Source organism: Dasypus novemcinctus, chromosome 13, assembly GCF_030445035.2.
Source record: "Dasypus novemcinctus isolate mDasNov1 chromosome 13, mDasNov1.1.hap2, whole genome shotgun sequence".
Taxonomy (NCBI): domain Eukaryota; kingdom Metazoa; phylum Chordata; class Mammalia; order Cingulata; family Dasypodidae; genus Dasypus; species Dasypus novemcinctus.
In genome coordinates, this window is record NC_080685.1 from 50,790,102 (window position 1) to 50,811,459 (window position 21,358).

The window sequence follows — 21,358 nt, forward strand, 5'->3', positions numbered from 1 at the left end:
TCACTTGTTGGTTACCTGTCCCTGCTCAGGAAACAGTGGTACCTTGGTCTGGCAGAATATCTACTCCATCAAAAGTGTTTTGAAATGAATTTGCCATACTATGATTACAAAGAAACACTTGGTGAAATAAACACTTGGTGTTCAGCCACATTTTGGGGCAACAACTTTCTGAATCTTCCTCACTTTAGGGAGCCAGTGTGCCTGCCTCAGGGAAGCCCCAGACTCTGATAGATGAAGGCAGCCTGAGAGCCAGTCTTCTTTCATACAGCATTGCTGCTTGTCCTGTCTGTTGGAGCTTGATGTTATTTATTGTTTCTCTTATTTCACATCAGTTCAGTTCAACAAACCTTTTTTATTGATCCACCTGTGAGGTGCTAAGAATACAAAGATTACTAAGTCATGATTTCTGTCTTAAACAGGTCACTCTCTAAAAGAAAATTACAATAGAGGATGATAAAGTCTATGTTCAGGGTTCAGTGGCTCATAAAGGTATACCTGGCATCTTGGGGAATGCAGGGGGAAGGCATCCAAACAATGGGGTGACACCTGAGTGGTTGAGGGCAGAAGTGGTAGGTTATGTGCCTAGACAGCAGGCGGGGATCCAGTCACTGAGGATATTTTACTTCATACTACTACAATCAAGAAGCTAGGAAAGGTCAAGGTGCTGTTTTAGATTGTTTAGTCTAGCAGCAATGTAAAGGATGAGTTTAATGGAAGCCAGAAGACCAGTCAGGAGAGTCTTATTGTAGTCAAGGAGAAAGATAGTGAGGGCCTGAACCACAGAAAGCTGTAAGGAATAGAGGATGATGCAAATGAAAAATGTGCCCCATCCAAATCCTCTAAATTAGATTCATCTTGATAATTTAATATAAGATCACACTCAGATGTAGGTTAACATATTCCTTGTATTACCAGTTAGCTATTGACAGCCTCTTCTCCACAGAAGTGCCATTCTGTCCCATTGCTGGTCCTTTACTTTTCTTTGCTGCTGTCTCCAGATTTGTTCCCTAAATGGGTCCCACCCTCTGCAGCCATCATCATCTAGGTTTATGCTGACAATATCTCTTAGAAGATTTTCCTAATTATAATCACTGGCAAACCTTAAGTACTCCCTGTGGGCTTTACAACTGGGTAACACAAAGTGAAGAATAAATTGTATTAGCTACTTTTTGTTGATTTTTCTAGTTTCCTCCCACTAAAGCAATTCATTGGAAACATTTCTGTTAAAAATAAAGATGCAAAACTTCTGTAGAATTTTTCTATACAGTCTTCTTCTGTGCTTTATCCTTTGCCTCTCAATAATCCGTAATGCTATTTTTCCTTAGATAAACTAGTTTCTTTGTTCCTTTTACAGTTTTTTTTTTCCCCCATTTTTTTTTCTTTATCCTCTTTTGGAATCCTGAGAGAGTCTTTTAAAATGAGAAATTCTTTAAGAAACCTGCAAAATGTATTTTGTTCATTGACTTAAAAAAAAACAAAAAACTCCATAGCAATAAACTTGGTTTAATGTGGTCAATTTTATCACAGATCAGGCCTGCCCAAGGCAAGGGAGCTCAGCCAGTAATTTAGGAAGCCTTTGAAGCCACATGCACATGTATACATTAACCTCTGCAACTAGCCATAATTTTAATTAACATAAAATAATCTCAAGGCATGCTGATTAGACACCATGTGGTTTGAACAAAGCATTCTGGGCAAGGGGTTGGGGAATAGAGAACCTTTGACCATTCCTATCCCCAACAAACAGGGCTTTCTTTAATCATTTAAAGTACATTTTATTTTGCTCAACTTCATTTCTTGCACGAAGTTCTTAGAGACCAAAATCAACAAAATTCCAAAAGCTTTTGTTAATTAAAAAGAGAGGAACTGAAACTGTTATAGATTATGTCAGTTAAACTCCACATTTTTAAAAAAAGTAGAACTCAAGATCTCTTTTAAAGTATATGATTTACACCATATTCCACTAAATTGATGCAGGCCAAGAAATTTTCATTCATTTCTCTTGTGTGTCATGTGGGGCACACTTAGAGGAATTGGTTCTCCTAGGGACAAAGCAGGGAGAATTAACTCAAGCCAGTGTTGCTTTTTATGATATGTGGTTTTGTGTTTCAGAGGAGTGGAGTACAGTGTGAATCATGGAAGCAACCAACTGAAAAATCCTCAATGCTATAACAAAAAACAGACTTTTTTCTGCATTACTTCCAAGTTTTTACTTCACATGCGAGACTGAGATACAAATAATTCTGTAAAATTGTAAGGAAGCCACAGTAGTCCTTGCTCTTTTGGGGTTTCCCAGAGAGAATCGTGTTCAGAATGTTCCTTTTTTTGCCAGAAGGTTTATTATGTGGATTGAGCAGCCCAGCAAAATAGACAACACCATCTCCGTTTTATTATACATGTTATTTACTGGGGTTTCCCTGAAGAAAGCTTAAGAATTCTTTCCCTATGAGTCACTGACCAAGTGATTGTTTTTTTTAAAATATAAACTTTCCTTCAGCTGGTCAATTTGGAACACAGTCTTCTCATCTTCTGTTCACTTTGGGGCTGCTTTGCCTTCATCTGTAAATGATAACATCCACAGCCAAATCGAGTGCTTGCATGTAGCCAATTTCTTTCCATTTAATGCTCAAGTCTAATAAACCAGCAGTCTGGTCAGGCAACATACAGAGGACTCTATCCTCTGAATGTGACTTACATAATTAAATTTTCATTGCTTTGGCAAGATACCTCTCCTTGGTTTAATTTCTGGACTGGAGTTAATGGGATGGGGAATTGCTCCCTTTTTGCCAAGAATTGTTGGTGGTCTCTTCTGCCCAGGTCATGTTACCTTTTTACCTTTGTGAGTTGATTAGAAAGCCTTGTCTTCTACTCTTGTCTTCTCCGTAACTAAAAAGCTTCCATGATTGTCCTTGCTAGTGGCTGAACTTTCTAATTAACTATTGACACTAAAAAAAAAATGCATCAATACGAGTGTTAATAAAAGTTAACTTTTTCTCCATGAAAATAGCCCTATAATTGCAATCATCCATTCTAAAGGAGAAATGTTATTTTAGAGAATATTTCTGAACCCCTTCCCACCCACTTTCCCAGTGGCTATAAGAAGCCTGCTGTTGCCAACTGAGTGGTCTAGAGTCCCTGCTAATTACCTCCTTCCACAGCTTTTGATTTTGAGCCCAACTGATGGCGCCAGAGGCTGAACCACAGTCAGATCTACAGGCCCCTGATTTGCCAAATGAAATCTATGCAGTTTGTTTTCCTTTCTCACAGTATTTTTATGACAAGACTCAGCTCAAACTGGAAATGGACTAGGAATTACTTCAAAACGTTTATGATCGATGGTTTAAATTTTGAGAAAAATAGCCATCAAAATTCCATATTACATTGCCCACATATGTGTATGTGTTTGTGCTCACAAAAGGATACATGTGAACATATCACAATGTATGTTTTCTAAAGAAGTTGAAATTTTAAAAATTATATTCCACTCTCATTTCATATGAGATTAATACCCTAATACCAAAAGCTTTCAGTATACTTGACATTTTATGGTCTTATAAAGGTTTTACTCCATTTTCTATTGATAACTAATATGTAGGGTCTCTTGTCCAAATCATATGTTCCTAGAATTTTTGCTAAACTGGCATCTTTTAAAAATATGTAGCTTGGAAAATAAAGCATAGTTGTATTCATAGAGGGAAAGAAAATTCCTTTTTCAGACTGCTCAAAGGAGCTAGCTTGAGACCTTAATAATTAGTTAGCTCTCTGTTTCATAGAAAAGAATCAAAAGGAAAGCTTAGTTTTATTACATTTAAAAATCTTGGTTTCTCAAAAAAAATTTTTCTCAACTGTATCTTCCATTTTTATTTGGCTTGCCTTCAGAATAGGAAATTGATTATGCTAGAGAAAATAATGTTAGCCTACAAAACAGTTCTCAGAAAACAGTTAAGGCCTTTCTGTGTGAACTAACCACTATCTCCTTTCTCTCTATTAATTTTGCTCCAATGGCATTTGAGATTGCTGGTAATAAAACCAACATTTCAAAATCTATAGGGCAGAGTAAATTGAAAGTTAGTTCTCAATTTTCTTTATTGATGGGAAGTCACAAAATTATGCATAATTTTAAAGAGCAGATAATAAAAAATAAACACACATACACACACCCTATTAACCATCAGAATAAATCTTCCTCCCAAGTTTACCAAACTTTTAAGTATAGTTATGCCCACTGGGCTCACTTATTCATTCCACAAACATTTAAGTAGCACCTTCCAAGTGTCTGGCATTGTACTCAATGCTAGGTACATGGCATAAAATAGTACCTGTTCTCAAAGAGCTCCCAGGCTAGTAGGCAAACTGATAAGAAAATTTATTATCACCTGTTGTAATAATTTCTATAATAGTTATATTGGGAAGTAGAGATGAGGGCTGCCTATGTTTCCTCACAAGCAAGGACATGGATCAGAAAATGCTTTGAAGAAGTGACTTCTGAAATGGTTTTAAAGAGTACAGTGGATCCCAGGCAAAGAAACAGTGTAAGTAAAGATTTAAAGAAACGAACTGAAGGTAGTGTGACTGTGCTAAGTATATATAAAAATATGCAGAAACACCAAGGTGGGGAGCAGATGTGGTCAAGCAGTTAAGTACCCACCTCCCACATGGGGGGTCCTGGGTTCAGTTTCTGATGCCTCCAGAAAAAAATAAAAAACAAACAACAACCAAAATAAACAATCAAACCAGCTCAGAGACACCAGTGTGGCTTACTGATTGCGTGCTGGCTTCCCACATATGAGCTCATGGGTTTAACCCCTGCCCCAGGTGCCTCAAAAAAAAAGAGACCAAAGAAGAAGGGAAGGTAGACAGAGAACAAATATTGCTGGGCCTTAAGGAAATCTAAACATGGAATCATCTAGTAAAAGTCTTACAGTAGGAATGAGCCAGTATATTAAGATGTAGGACTGAAGGCAAGAAAGCTGTTACAATAGGAAATACCTGTTGAAATGGCAACAGATAGACTTATATTTTCAATAGAATGGCTGACAAAATACCCAGTTGACCCTTCGATTTGTAGTTAAAATCCCGAATAAAAAATATAAAATATGTTTGTAAATACACTGCCAAAATGGAATGAAAGGAAAGAATCAACAGAGGCCAGAAAATGAAATAGAAGCAGAAAATCCTGGAGGTGAGCAAGTGCCAGAACTGGCTTTCACTGAATCTCTGGAAATCTTGAACCTCTACCATGGTGACTGAAAAAGGCCTGGGAGGTAGATGATAAAGCTTGGAATGATCCCAAGTTTAAGGAGTCTAAAAGAAGGCTGTCATACAAGATTGGTACTATTAAAACTGTGTCCTTAATCTAAAGGTAAACTGGAAATAAACCCCAGTGCCCAGAAGAATATAACAAGGAAATTTTCTTGTATCAATCTTGGTACTAATAGGAGGGGGGAGGGTAGTGAGGGAGATCAGTCTGTCTTTAGATTACATAACCAGAAGCCTGCCCTCATTTGACTGTACCATCTGATCTCACACTACATGTGTGTTACGAAAAACTTCTAGTACAGAATTTTATTCTCTTGGGTTTGTTGTATCCCAAAGAAACTAACAGAAACTAACAGAAATTCTCTGGAAAAATGTCAGTTCAGCCCAGGCCTTAAATAATTTCCTCAGGTAAAATTCTAAGGAGAAGCTCACACAAAACAAAGAAAAGACACAAGGAAACAAGCCATTACTAAGAACTAGGAGAAACAACAGTGAAATCAGCCAGTTTTGTAAAGATAAGGTACTGGAATTATTAGGTACAGATGTTTGTACATATGAACAAGAAAATGTGCAAAAAGGTAACTTCTAGAAATGAAATACAGTCAATTGAAATTTAAAAATTCAATGGAGGGTATCAGACTTGGCCCAGTGGTTAGGGCGTCCATTTACCACACGGGAGGTCCACGGTTCAAACCCCAGGCCTCCTTGACCCGTGTAGAGCTGGCCCATGTGCAGTGCTGATGCACGCAAGGAGTGTCATGTCACACAGGGGTGTCCCCTGCGTAGGGGAGCCCCACGTGCAAGGAGTGCGCCCCGTAAGGAGAGCCACCCAGTGAGAAAGAAAATGCAGCCTGCCCAGGAACGGTGCCGCACACATGGAAAGCTGACACAAGATGATGCAACAAAAAGAAATACAGATTCCGGTGCTGCTGACAACAACAGAAGCAGACAAAGACGACGCAGCAAATAGACGCAGCAAATGGACACAGAGAACAGACAACCAGGGTGGGGGGAAGGGGAGAGAAATATATAAATAAATAAATCTTTAAAAAAATTGAATGGAAAGATTTAATGGAGTAAATTAGACATAGCTAAATAAAGAATTAGTGAAATAGAAAATCTGTAGTGCTATAAATAAATGACCAGTGCAAAGCCCATAAAGAAAAATATTGAGAGCATAGATTGAAGAAGTCTACATATATCTAAACAGAGTTCTCAACAGAGATAATAGAGAGAATGGAGGAAAAGGCAGTTGTCAAAGAAGAATAGCAGAATGTTCATAGCCTCACTGTTCATAATAGTGAAACAACCTAAATGATCATCAATGGAAGGGTAAATGAATAAATTGTAGTATATTCACACATTGGAGTTTTATATAACATCCAAAACAAGTGAACTCTAGTGACATTCAACAGTATGCATGAACTAGCAATATAATAAGTGAAAAAAAGATTATATATAGCATATTATTTTTATGAGATTAAAAATAATTCTTTAAGATGGCATATAATTGCAATAAAATAATAGAAAGAATGCTGATTGTTATCATAGACGGATACCTTAGGTGAGAGGAGGAAGGGGAATGAGTTGGTGAGAGTTACAATATGAGTATTTTTTTTTAGTATTTTTTTTTAAACATCCTCACAGGTGTTTACTATACTATTAGGATGGTGCAAAAGGAATTACAGTTTTGGACCTTGAATTTTAAATCATTGTAACTAGGCTCAAACACATCTTTATTACTCAAAATAGGAAGCATTACAATCAACATATTTTTGCCAAAGAGAAATAAGTTATTTATTCCTGTAGTGTAAAAATCCATGCTTCAGGATTCAGTGAACTCTTGGAAAGCATTTTCTGCATCCTCCTGGTTGTAGAAGCATTTTTCCTGCAAAAAGTTGTTGAGATGCTTGAAGAAGTGGTAGTCAGTAGATGAGAGGTTCAGGTGAATATGACAGATGAGGCAAAATTTTGTAGCCCAATTCATTCAACTTTTGAAACAGCGGTTGTGTGACTTGTGTTTGGGCATTGTCGTGGAGAAGAATTTGGCCCTTTCTGTTGACCAATGCCAGATGCAGGTGTTGCAGTTTTCAGTGCATCTCATCAATTTCCTGAGCATACTTCTCACATGTAATGGTTTCATTGGGATTCAGAAAGCTGTAATGGCAGCAGAACACCAAACATCGACCATGACCTTTTTCTGGTACAAGTTTGGCTTTGGGAAGGGCTTTGGAGCTTCTTCTTGGTCCACCCACTGAGCTGGTCATCACTAGTTGTCGTATAAAATCCACTTTTCATCACATATCACAATCCTATCAAGACATAGTTCATTGTTATTGCATGGAATAAGAGATGACACTTCAAAGTGGTGCTTTTTTTAAAATTTTTGGTCAACTCATGGAGCACCCACTTATCAAACTTTTCTACCTTTCCAATTTGCTTCAAATGCCAAATGACTGTAGAATGGTCGACACTGAGTTCTTTGGCAATTTCTCATTTAATTTAAGAGGAACAGCTTTGATGCTTGCCCTCAATTGGTCACTGTCAACCTTCAATGGCCAGCCACTCTGCTCCTCATCTTCAAAGCTCTTGTCTCCTTTGCAAAACTTCTTGAACTACCACTACACTGTACATTCGTTAGCAGTTCCTGGGCCAAATGTGTTGTTGATGTTGCAAGTTGTCTCTGCTGTTTTATGACCCATTTGAACTCAAATAAGAAAATCACTAGAATTTGCTTTTTGTCTAATATCATTTCCATAGCCTAAAATAAATATAAAATAAATAGCAAGTAACAAGTCATTAGCAAAAAAATAAAGCGAGAAATGCATATTAAAATAATGTGTATCATAACCGCATTTAAGAATATATGCCATATCAAATGGCAAATTTCAACAATGCAAAACTGCAATTACTTTTGCGCCAATTTAATATAAAAATATCTAATTAAGATCTTAATAAACAAATTAAATTGGTCTATGTATGGGCCACTGATAAGAGTGTGTCATGAACAAAAGATTATGATTAGAGGTATCTTAAGGGGTCTTGAGGAAGGGAACGAGAGAGACAGCAAGCTGAGAATTTCTTTTTAATTGTTAAAGTATACTAGTCCTTACATTCAGGAAACAGCAAATACCAAATAGAATTTTAAGAAAAATAATAAATAAATACACACTTAAGCACATTATAGTGAAACTACAGTACACCAAAGAAAAAGAGATCTTAAAAGAAGCCAGAAGCATAGACCATCTATAAAGGAAGTGGAATTCGACTGTTTGTTTTTTTGTCTTTATTTTTTTTAATGTTACAGTAAAAAAAAATGAGGTCCCCATATACCTCCCACCCTCCTCACCCCACTCCTCCCCCCATAACAACAACCTCCTCCATATCATGAGACATTCATTGCACTTGGTGAATACACCTCTGAGCATTGCTGCACCTCATGGTCAATGGTCCACATCATAGCCCACACTCTCCCACGGTCCACCCACTGGGCCATGGGAGGACATACAGTGTCTGGTATCTGTCCCTGCAGCACCACCCAGGACAACTCTAAGTCCCGAAAACACCCCCCCATCTCATCTCTTCCTCCCACTCCCTACCCCCAGCAGCCACATGGCCACTTTCTCCACACCAATGCCACATTTTTTTCTATTACTAATCATAATAGTTCATGAATAGAATATCAGTAAGTCCACTCTAATCTATACTCTATTCCTCCATCCTGTGGACCTTGGAATGGTTGTGTCCACTCCACATCTATATCAAGAGGGGGCTTAGATTACACATGGATGCTGGATGCAATTCTGCTTTCGGTTGTAGGCACTCTTGGCTCCCTGGTGTGGTGGTTAACCTTCTTAGTGTTTTATGCTCTATAATGAATGCAAACGAGAAAAATAAGAGAATTGAAAATCCAAGAAATTTGGAAACCTAGAAGAAAACAATCTGTTTAACACATGAAAATTTTGATTAAACTTATTTAGGTAGACTGAAGTGAGAACTGACATCTGTTCATTGCCTAAATAATATGTGCTAAGCATTTTGTTGAATACCTTATCCATTTCAAATAGTAGGTAAATGGTAAATTCAAATTCTGGAGTTGTACCACGGCCCTCTCCAACCACTCATCTTCCCAGGGTCATTATCAATAAATGAATAATCTAATTTATATTACCTAAGGTGCCCCCAAACAGAAGTCTTTCTGGGTAGCCTTCTAATACTACCTCTTCCAATGTTAGAGGTTCCCCTAGAAACATGCCAGGAATATCAGTTCTTCCCTTGTGCTTCTATAAAAATTTTCCCCACTTGGGTACACTACCAGTTCCTGTACAAGTTTGAGCATCCATTTAAAGTATAGTGATTGTTTTCTCTGGTGTGTTTTTAGTCCTGGCTCTTCTACTTACTAGATGAATTACTAAATTCATTTGAGTTTCTGTTTCCTCATATGTAAACTAGTAATAATAGTACATATCCCTCAAGGATTACTGTAAAGATCAAATAACAAAATAAGACCAATAAAGCACTTAGTTCTGTCCTTGGCCCTTAGAAGTTCTCAATAAGTGATTGCTGCTGTTGTTATTAGCATATACATTAGGGCCTTTCCACAAACAGAAATAGCTATTACACTCAGTGATATTTATTTTCTCTTCCTATTTTGCTTAAAAATAAGTGACCCATTTTTATTTCATCTACCGATTATCTTCTAATATAATCTTGGATCTAGTGATCATTAATTTTAGCTTATTTAAATATTATAAATACTATAAAATATTCTGATCTGAATTCTACATCAAGGTAATGTGCACACAGTGATACACGACCAAATACCCATTTTCTCAACTGAGTTAAAAAAGAATTTCTAAACTTTCATTCTCTGAGTTGAGTTCACTAGGGAGAATAAAGGAAGACAATATTCACTAAGTTTCTAAAGAACTCATGTGCTGTGTGGGCCAATTTGGCCGAAAAGTATTTTTGCCCTCAGGATTTATTATTTTGAATTAAGTAGTTTGTAAAAATCATTTTAATGATACAGTGATATGTGAAGAGGATTGCTATATTCAAATCTGCTTATCTATATATAACTCATCCTGAGACCAGAAGAAGAGTGGGAAAAGGTAGAAGAAACATAACACTGATTCAGTGTATATGTACATTGTGCAGGGCATGTCCATGTGGTACATACAACAGCTTTCTAAAAATAAAAATTCCTACTCATTTTTTTCAAATCACACAAACTCGATTAAGTCTAGTAGGCAGAAATTTTTATAATATATTTTACCTTTCAGCTAACATTTTTTCAAACAAGAAGACAATAAATAAAAGCTATATAGAATTTCTCCCTTCTTCTAGGTGATTAGTGACAGTTAATTCAAAGTTTCACTTTCTCTTCAGGACTTTTTGGTATGGTAATAACATTGCAAAGTCTTTCACATTTCATACTCTCCCATTGTATCTCTTTTATGTGTGTTTCATCTAAGTGAAACATTTCTCCTGCTCATGACTTCATGTAGTGATGAATCCAAAGATCTGGATCTTTTTTTCTTTCCAGACCACTTGATTATTTATGTAGAATTCAGACTTTTAGAAGACTGCTTAACTATCACAGAATAACTAAAGAGGAAGAAAGGAAATACTTAGCTTTGATGAAACATTAACATAAAAGCAATTCTCCAAGGAACACAGCAATGCAATAAAGTATCTAGATAATCTTTTAGAATATCAGAGACAGAAGTATGCTAGAGCACTAATAAGAAAAAAAAAAGCTTCAGTTCTTACTCACATTATGTTCACTTTCTAAAAAGCAGTTTGCTCTTTTACACAAGACAGTTCAAAAAAATGTTTATATCAGCAGGAAGCAAACTATCTGCTTATACATAGAACCTCATGGCTGTTAACAGCATAGCAAAACACTGCTCAACAGTTTAGAAAATAGGGAAGAGGAATCGCATTCTATTGGTTCCCAACTGAAACAACATCAGGAAATGTAGGTAGGTTAAATGGAATTATCCAAAATGGAGCCCATCTGAAATTCCAGGTCTCGCGGAGACAAAAGTACTATTCACCTCTTCTACCTTCTTACGGCTGAAATTCATCTGCATCCACTGACATCCCTTAAATTATTACCTTCTTGGAAAAGTCTGCAACCCCTTTAGAACACATACAAACATTCAGTATTTCTGATCAGATCTATGTTGTTTGTAGTTCCCCTGACTCATATTTAGTATCTTAGTAAAGAAAAATCACTGCCAGAAATATATCAAATATTTACCATTATAGATTCTTTAGGTTTTAAGGATTTCTTATAGCAATTTTTAACATTTATATATCACCTTATACTTTAAAGATCATAATTCAAGAGGTCTGGCTCTTATGTGAACCTTTAGAAAGATAAGTTTAATGGAATTTCTTGAGTCCCAGAGAAAATGCAAAATGGAAGCTAACAGGTTCCAAAACTTCAGATACAGAGTAGTCGATGACTTTCTACAAATCTTTGTTAAAAAATTATATAATAAATGCTAGGCTTTTTTATTAAAGTAACATTATTTAGCAACAGGAATGTAGCACTTTAAAAGCAGCTACATGGTCTGTTGCCCAGGACTCCCTTAAAGATTGCTTTGCTGAGGCTGTTCAACATCTGTCAGCATTTTCAGCATAAACCATCGGCTCAAAAAAATTCTTCAGTTGAAACTTGATACATCAGGTCTTACCCCAGGAGTTTTTACGGTTTTCAGGAAAATAAGTTCAGCTGCTTTTAAGTTAGTGCTAGACAACCTTTTACTTTATATGTAGGTATAAGAAAAACTTCTTCTACTCAACTAAAATGAATGGGAAGTATCTAAACAGTTTGACAATTGTGAAGTATTCATCACACTGTGTTGCTGAAACACGATGTCCTTATTCGAGCTATAGAGACTGCGTTCTTAGTAGGATGGTATATGGAACTCTGCCCAACTTTAATGCCAGAGGTCAGAATGTGCCCACCTCTTGGCAGCTGAGGATGAATGGCTGAAGTGACAAATTCCAATCCTTCAGCTTCCCAGATCATTGTACAGCCAGAGGAGGGTAATACAATAAACAGCAGTTTGCCAAAAGGCATCGTGATCCACTGGTGAACTGTGGTTTTGCACAGCTTCGACATACATTATCCTGACATCTAAAATTACTTTTCAGAGTACAGCTGTGTGTGTGATACTGGACTTCAGACCACTGGATGATCCCATGTAGGCCACTTACAACAGGAATGCACTTTTGAACCTAAAACTGTCACTACAAATCTCACTGTGAGTGTGAGAACACAGGAAGAGCTCTAGTTTTACTCTTGCAAGGATTTGCCTATGAAAGTGGAGAGGTTGTATCTTAAAATTGTCATGCATTATAGATGGAAAAATCATTTCATTAAAGTCCTGGCATTTCTTAGCTGGCTATTTCTAATGTGAAGATTTTTTTTCTTTTTCTACAAATGTTAATTGGAAATAGAAAGGCAAGGAATGGGCAGATCTTTAACATACCAGTACTCTATACCAGTCATCTATGTTGCAGAACTTCTCTGAGCTAAAGATTCCCTAAAACACTACTGCATAGTGATTTAATAAAATACAAAAAGAAAAAGAAAACTTTAAAAACTGTACTAAAATTGAGCCACCAAGTACCCTAGCATACTTGCTAAAGCCCTCTACTTTTGGCTAACATAATATTTTAACCACTATGAGCATGTCTTTTAAAACCATATGGGATATACCTCTGATTGTACAAATACCAAGTAATTCACCTTTAGTACCTGTAGTGGTAAGTAAAGAATTACTGCTCCTTTCCTTAGTGATTCTGGCATGTCCTTAGAAGATACAGCCCTAAAAAATCTATACCCTGGACCTCTGGCTTCTGATATATCTGCTCTCACACACTCTAGAAGACTCATATGCACATCTGCCCACTGAACTTTGGGTGACCCAGTATTTTGGAGGACATTAAATGAATAAAAAGTAATGCAGACACTAATGTTCATAGTGGCATTATTCATGATAGCCAAAAGTTGGAAACACCCAGGTGTCCATCAACTGATGAATGAATAAACAAATTGAGGTGTATACACATGATGGACTATTATGCAGTGGTAAAAAGAAATGAAGTCGTGGAGGATATGACAACATGGATGAACCTGGAGGACATTATTTTGAGTGAAGCAAGCCAGACACAAAAGGACAAATGCTATATGATTGCACTATTGTGAACTAAATATATTGTGTAAACTCATGGAGTTAATAATTAGAATATGATTACCAGACAATAGAATGAGGTTAGAGAATGGAAAGCCGATGATAATCTGGGCAGAATTGGTAAAAAGGTTGTTTTTAAATCTTTGGAAAAGAATAGAAATGGTGAAAGCATATCATGGTGTTTGTAACAAGTAGAGCTATTATATGGGTATGACAGTGGTTGAAAAGGAAAGTCTAAGGTCATATATATTACTAGAAGGAAAACTAAAAAACATGGAACTGTATAAGAGCTCATGTAAAACACAAATATGCTTGATATTGTATATATAAGACTGTTTTTACAAAATATAAATACCAATATACTAGAGAAAAGGAGAAGAATAACAGCTATCTATGTATAGCAGGGAGAGATTGAGAGGTGATGAGTTTTGTTTGTTTTGCTTTTGTTTATTATTATTATTGGACTAATGAAAGTGCTCTAAGAATGACTGAGGTGATGAATGCACAAATATATTATTATACCAAATATCATTGATTGTACAATTTTGGATTTATGCTTTATTAATATGTAGCAATAAAAGTGATTTGTAAAAAAAAAAAATAGTGCAGACCAAATAGTTTTGAGAATCCTCTCCAATAGATAAAACAAACACAATAGAGATCTGATCATTTCACTTCCTTAAAAACTTTCTGAGGTTTCCCACTTAGCATAGCGGCAGAGGCCCTCTGAGATGTACCTCTGAGATCTTATCTCCCATCCCCATCTTAAGCCATTTCTCTTCTGCCTCCTGCCCTGCTCCTTCCACCCATACATACCCTGGATATTCCATTCACAGAGCAGCCATACTCCACATTCCATAGAGGGTCCATATTCTTTCCCACTTCTTCGCACATGTAGGTCCTTCTGCCTGGAAGACCCTTCTCTTCATTCTCTACCTGATGAACAACTTGTTACTCATTGAAACCCAACAAATGTTTTATACATACTTCTACATTCTTCAGAATATGTAGATTTGATAATTACTGGGTTATAATCAAAATTTGTCTTCATTTCTCATAATAGTACTAAGGTTTATGTCATTGTCTCCATAATACTAATAATGAAATTAAATCTTAGAAAATTATATGGCAAGTATTAAAAGCATTTAGGAAACTGAGGGTTTTTCTTCAGAGCTCTTACTCATTTCTGTAGCCAAAGTTGGAAAAAAAATTAAAATATATGCAGGGAAGTCCCTAGCTGAAAAATGTCCATATGGACCTCCGACTTAATCATAAAATCTTCTACCCCAACAACATTTTCTTCTTTATGTAGATAGGAAAATGCCCTGATTTTCCTAATTCATGCTTATTGATCACTGAACTTCAAGCTTAGAAACCCAAATTTCAGTTCTGACTCTTCAAATTATATCATATAACCTTAGAAAAATTATCCAATATTTTTACTTATCCAAGTTTTTTTTCTTAAAAAGGAAATAAGTCAACCTTTGTCACAAAGTAGATCTAAAGCTTAAAACAAATTATTTAAGTAAAAGCAGTTTTTAAACTGTTCGGCTCTACTTTTAAAAGAAGTAGTACATGGTATTATTATTTGCATCAAAGGAAACTAGAAGTCTACTGAATGGAAACCAAATAAAATTTAGCCAATAAAATTTGGCAAAAAATGGTGGTTAGTATGTAAACTGCTCTACTTTTATATGAAGTAGTACACAGTATTATTATTTGCATCAAAGGAAGTTAGAAGTCTACCAGATGGAACCCACGTAAAATTTGGCCAATAAAATTTGACAAAAAAATAGTGGTTAGTATGTAAATTGCTTTCAGTATCAATTTCCAATTCCACTTAATCATGGTTTAAAAAGTGTTTTGTATGTATCAATAGCTATTCTGAAATAGTTAACAATAATGCTAACACATAGTAGGTACACAGTATCAAAATGTGTGTGTGTTTTGATGTGTGTGCATGTGGTATATACAAATATTTTGCCATAGAATATTCTTAAGAAAAAGAAAAGGCTAAATGTCAATTGTAACTTTCAAATATTTGTTTTTCTAGACTTTACTAATCTTAGGAAAGGATCTTTATAAAAGACACAACTACTCTCAAATATTGCCAGAGATAGATCTCAACTTGAAAACATCTAGAAACACTGAGGAAAATTATACAAGAATTCTTTCAATTCCTGGCTGAGCTTATCAAAAAGAAATAAAGAGGGGACTTGAAAGGAGAGCAGAACCCAGTGGTTAAAGCACAGCTGATCTTAGGGTATTTGTCATTCCTATACCTAAGAGCTTTGGGTTTACATAAACATAGGGGAAGTAAAAAAGGCCTAAGTCAGAATAAGTTGGGAAATTAGAATCAAGACCCTGTAGTAAGCCAGGACTTTTAAAGAGCTATATCTTCAGTGAAATGGTAGATCAAGAAAGTCTACCCACCAGAAAAGGGAGAAAACAATGAAATTTATTTGCCCTGGCCTGCATTCTGGGTGGAAGGAAAGAAAAGTGTCTTTTGAGAATCCATTTTTGTAGGTCTCCTGTCACATGGCTTGTAGTTCAAATTTGTAACACTTGCCTGGACAAGTTAGAAACAAAGCTGATAAGTAAAGTGGACCCAGGTTGAAAGCATTTCTGGGAGCTGTAGAAACACATACTCTCTGGAGGAATACTACTCAACTCAGAATTGATAGGAGTTACACAAATAAACCCCAGTTAAACATAAATACACAATCCAACATTTTAAAGAACACACACAAAAAAGTCCATCATAAGTGAGTTAAGAGAAATAACAAAAAATTTGGACTACATTTAAAATGTTTAAAGGAATAAGAAGTACAAACCACAAGTTTGAAGAAGGAACAATATGTTATTGGTTTTTTTTTTTTAAGTTAAGTCTTAAAAAAAAAAACAAATAGAACTTCTAGAAATGAAAAAGGCAATTGTTGAAATTAAAACTTCATGAGCAGATTAAATGGCTGAAGAGAGACTAAGAAAAGTAACTTTAAAAAATGGTGGGGTTGATAACTTCTTAATACACAGCTTTCCAGGTTTTAAAAGCCCTGCTTCATAGTGTTTGCTGATTTCAATGGAATAAGTACTCCTATCATCGCTGGATACCTGGATTTCCTGGATTTCAGGATACCAATGTGATGTCACTGAAAACAGGATTGGGAAGAGGTGTAAACAATCAGTTTTCATCAGTTTGTATAAGCCAGCTTCTGCATACCACTGAATGAATTACCCAGAGTATAGCATAAAGAGAGGTAGAAAATGTATATGAGACATGAAGGATAGGGTAAGAAGGTCTGAAGTATGTTTAATCCTCATTGTAGAAGAGAATGGGAGGATAGCTAAGATTTTTTGAGAATTCATGAAAATCATGAATTCTCAGATCTAGGAGTACCACAGATAATAGGCAGATACACATTGTAATAAAATTTCAGAACACCAAAGACAAAAAGACAATCTTAAAAGCATCTAAAGAAAAAAAATGCAGCTCAACTACCAAGAAAAACACAAGATTTCTTAAGAGCAACAATGGAAACTAGAAATAATGGAATAATCTTCAAAATGCAAAGAAAAACCCTTTGAATTTAGAATTGTATACCTAGTTTAAATATTTAAAAGTGAGGGCAAACAAAAACAGAGAGTTTACCACCAATAGGTGTTCACAGAAGGAATGTCATAAAGATGTACTTTAGGAAGAAGGAAAATGGGCAAAGAAATGAGTAAACAGTTTGGTAATCTAAGTCATCATGAGCTAAAACTATGGCAATATTAATGTCTAAAGGATGGTTAAAAGCCATATGAATAGTGAATTTTATTTTGCCACCGATACTAAATTGCTTATTATTCATTTAATTATGTCACAATTTAGAGGTTTTAAGCATCTTTTGTTCTCTTTTAACTTATAAGGCAATCAGGAGAAAAACATTAAATGTTGGGGTATTTTAGTTTCCTAGACTGCTTAAAGCAAATACCATGAAATTGGTTGCCTTTAAACAATGGGAATTTATTAGCTTACAGTTGAGACTGATTGGATATCCAAATCAAGGCATTATCAGGCGATGCTTTCTTCCCCAAGACAGGCTACCAGTGATCCTTGCTCCTCTGTCACATGGGAAGGCCCATGGCAGCATCTGCTGTTCTCTCCTTTCTCTTCTGGGTTTCACTGATTTCAACTTCTTGCTTCCGTGGTTTTTACTCTCTCTGTATTCATCGCATTTGTAAAGGACTTCAGTAAGAAGATTAAGACCCACACTCTTCCATGCCTTAACTGAAATAACCTCATGAAAACTGCATATAGTAGGTTTGCACCTGCAGGAATGAATTAGCTTTTAGAACATGATTTTCTGGGAAACATATAGTTTCAAACCACCACATGGGGTATCCCAAGTTGCTAAACATATTAAAAATTTGGAAGGATTTTTAATTTGTAATGAAAGATCTATAGATATTTCAGATTCCAAAAAAAATCTTGTTGATCTTGAACATTCAATTATGTGAGTCCTAGGTCAACTAGTTTAGGGTATAGTGGGGAAGACATGATATAGTATATTGAAGTTTATGGTTCTCAAGAAGTTTACTCCCAAAATACAAGAAGTCCAGGGCATTTGTTGCTTCTTTCGCACATGCTGGTGACCTTTTACCACTAGGAGAGTTGTACTCACTCTGACACACAAAAAATAAAGGGTTATTTTATACCATTCTCCAAGAAAAGGAAAGAGAACTAGATCAGAGAAAGTACAAGATAGCCTGAATAATATCTTGTGGTACCAGAAAGAAATGAAATACTCAAGAAATGGTGGGGCATGTCAAAAGGATAAAGAGACCAACTTGAAGGAAGCTCCCAGTGACTAAATCTGAGACAATTTGAGCAAAAATAAATAAATAATTATAGTAATCGACTATAGCTCATAGAATAAGAATCCATACTTATTTAAATAAATAATTGAATAAATAATTAAATGAAGAAGGGAATTATCTCCCTTGCAATAGACTCCCAATTAATAAATGTGGAAGAAAAAAATAGAAATAGAAAATCATTTGTGAAACACCACAAAATATTTGTTTCTGGCAAAAATCATCATCTGGTACTAAAATTAATAGGTGAAAGTTTGGTAAGAAATAGGATATTTACATAGTCTCAAAGTATCATCCACAAGATACTTATTAGTTCAAAAGAGGGGAAAAAATAAAATTTACAGTGGAGATATCTGGTAGACACCATCTTAACCAAGTGATCAAAGTTGACGTTACCAATAATAGTACAAACCGACACTGGTATTTCCTGATAGGACACACGGAGAGGACATGTCATTTATGTGATTTTCTTGCCAGAATTGACTAACCTGAATTTAATAATGAGGAAACATTACACGAACCCAATTTGAGAGAGAGTCTGCAAAGTAGACAATACTTTTCAAAAGTGTCAAGATCACGAAAGATGAAGAAAGACGAAGGAATTCTTTCAAATTAAAGGAGACTAAATAAACATAACTAAATGCAATGTGTGGACCATTTTGGATCTTGAACCATAGTATTGTAACAGTGTTGATATCCTGATTTTGTTCATGGTGTGATTGTATAAAATATTAGCATTTGGGAAATCTCTAGGTGACAGGTATACAAGAATTCTTTGTCTTAATTTTGCAACCTTTTATAAGATTAAAGTTATTTCAAAGTAAAAAATGTTTAAATTTTAAGAACAATCAAATATAGTGTTGTTACAGTTTCCCTAAGCCTTTCTATCCCCCCTGGCTTTCATTCAAGTTATTTATTAGTTACCTCCTCTCCCAGTTCTATGTAGAGACAATACATGACTTCAGTAGAAGCAGGCCAACTGCAGGCTTAAAAGGAAAGAAAAGGCTTGAGTCTGAAGCACAAAGTCCCTACTGTGTTGAATCAGTGTGGTAGAAACTATTAAAATGCCATCTTTTTCTCCCTCCCACTTCTTTATCTTCCTTTGCCTCCTTACCCCACATCCCAGTCTGCTTTTAATCCTACTGGGAGGATATATAGGGAGAAAGAAAGGAAAAATAATGAATGACTGTGTTCCTTGGCACATGAATCACAGCTTCCCTTTTGGGGCTTCAAGAATGAAAAATGAGAGGCTTTAAATCTTGCTAACTTGTTCAAGAATGCTTGAGTGTGTGAGTGTTTGTGACTGCATGTGTAGGTAAAAATGTAAACTACTACTGTGAAATAACAATGCTGGTTTTAAAATCTACTAGAGGAAATAAATTACTACTGAATAAGGTGTGTTAGAGGCCAGAGGAAGAAAAAGAATAGCAGATTATTTTGTTTAGAGCTGGGTGAATTAGGAAATACCCTTTTTATAGCTAACTAATGAGCTGAGCTATTGTTGCCAACATGTGTTTATCAAATGTCTGGGCTATCTCACAGGATTTGAGATTGGTTTAGTTTTGTAAAAAAGCTCTGTATCTTTATTTTAGCGACATCTCTGGAAGACTGTCAGCTTCCTCCCTAATCAGAATGAAACAGCAACAACAACAGCAACAAAACCTGACCGAAACAACAGAATAAATAAATGTTGGCTGGAAGCCGGTTGCAATCCAGCTTCACACTTAGAAGTATTCTCTCAGTTTGATTCACTGCTCTTCACAAGCAAGCTTCAGGCTGCTTTTCTTACAAAAAAAATAAGTTTCGTAGAAGTGAAAATAGATTACTGCCATTGGTAAATCCTTTTACTCAAACAATTTAAAAGTGGCAAAATTTCCATACTCATATTTACTCCATCTCAGGTCTCTTGTCCTCATTCCGATAGGCTGTGGAACTGGTACAAGGAAAAGCCACAGAAAGAGAAGTCGGGTGTGAGTTCAGACCACATGACTCACTGCTTGTGCTTTTTTCTGGAGCAGTCTGTTTTCTGTTGAGCTTGCCTCACTCTGATTAATCAATCACAAGGCAGGGTGAGATTCCACTAGGTCGCCCCTCTGATGACTCAGACAGGGCTCGGGGCATCACTAAATTTACATTAAAAATCAGACCAGCATCTGGACCCTCCCACCTCCCACTTAATTAGCATCGGGTAGTCCAATTCCCTCTATAAGAGATGGATGCTGTGGGCTGTTAGTGTTGGTTTTGGCTTGAGGTTTTATAAACTAGCCGGCCATTGTGTAAGCAAGGTCTGTCTGAATTGCTTTGGGGCTAGCTGCCTTCTTAGAAGTCCTCTTGATGTTCATTATTTCGCCGGCAAGCCGCTACAATTATTAATTTAAAATTCCTCAACCTAGGTTTTCTGTATTGTAAGATACAATGAAATGTAGAGAATCATTGCCCTGTAAATTTTTAAGAAGTTGTTTTGGTCTTCATTTCTATAATTTAGGACAGTGTAGAACTTGGGAGATTTACTAAGTCTAAACCAGAATTTGGGGTTGAGGGGGGTAAATAACTAAACTGTTATTATGCTGTTTAAAAAAATTCTGGCTGTATGCCTTTTTAGTTTTTGCCCATCATATAGTCTATTCAGAGAGTTTTTTATTTTTTAAATTAAGTAGCTCTTGGCAGAAGGTCAAAACCAGCATTGCTGGGAAGGTATTTAAAAGTCTTTTAAGTGCAGGCTATTTGTATAAGCAATAACTGCACATTTCTTATGACTGGGGAGGACTATTTTCACAGTCTTTCACGGAAATATTTCTAGATGATTTCTGTGGCTCTTTTCCCTGAGCTCATTTATTTGCTTTTGCTTCAGAACAGAGCATTTTAATGAGCAGTTTTATGAGCCTAACCTGGGTTCTGCAAGCTCCAAATGACTGGATTCCTGTTGCACATAACCTTTGCCCTATTTTCCATTAAAACACGAGGAGTTCCTATAATCAACTTCATGCTATGACCTTTGGAGGAAAAAAATGCAACAGAAGATAATTCAGTGT

General features: G+C 35.9%; 1 protein-coding gene and 1 long non-coding RNA gene across 10 annotated transcripts in view; one reads left to right on the top strand and one right to left on the bottom strand.

The window, feature by feature from the left end:
- DNM3 (dynamin 3) overlaps nucleotides 1-21,358 on the top strand; it is a 693,285-nt gene that overhangs the window by 588,831 nt on the left and 83,096 nt on the right. The gene's annotated exons all lie outside the window — the stretch shown is intronic.
- LOC131280925 (uncharacterized) overlaps nucleotides 8,441-21,358 on the bottom strand; it is a 67,459-nt gene continuing 54,541 nt past the window's right edge. For both annotated transcript variants that reach the window (XR_009188636.2, XR_011645498.1), the window contains one exon: nucleotides 8,441-9,128. This is a non-coding gene — a long non-coding RNA (uncharacterized lncRNA). The remainder of the gene's footprint in view (nucleotides 9,129-21,358) is intronic.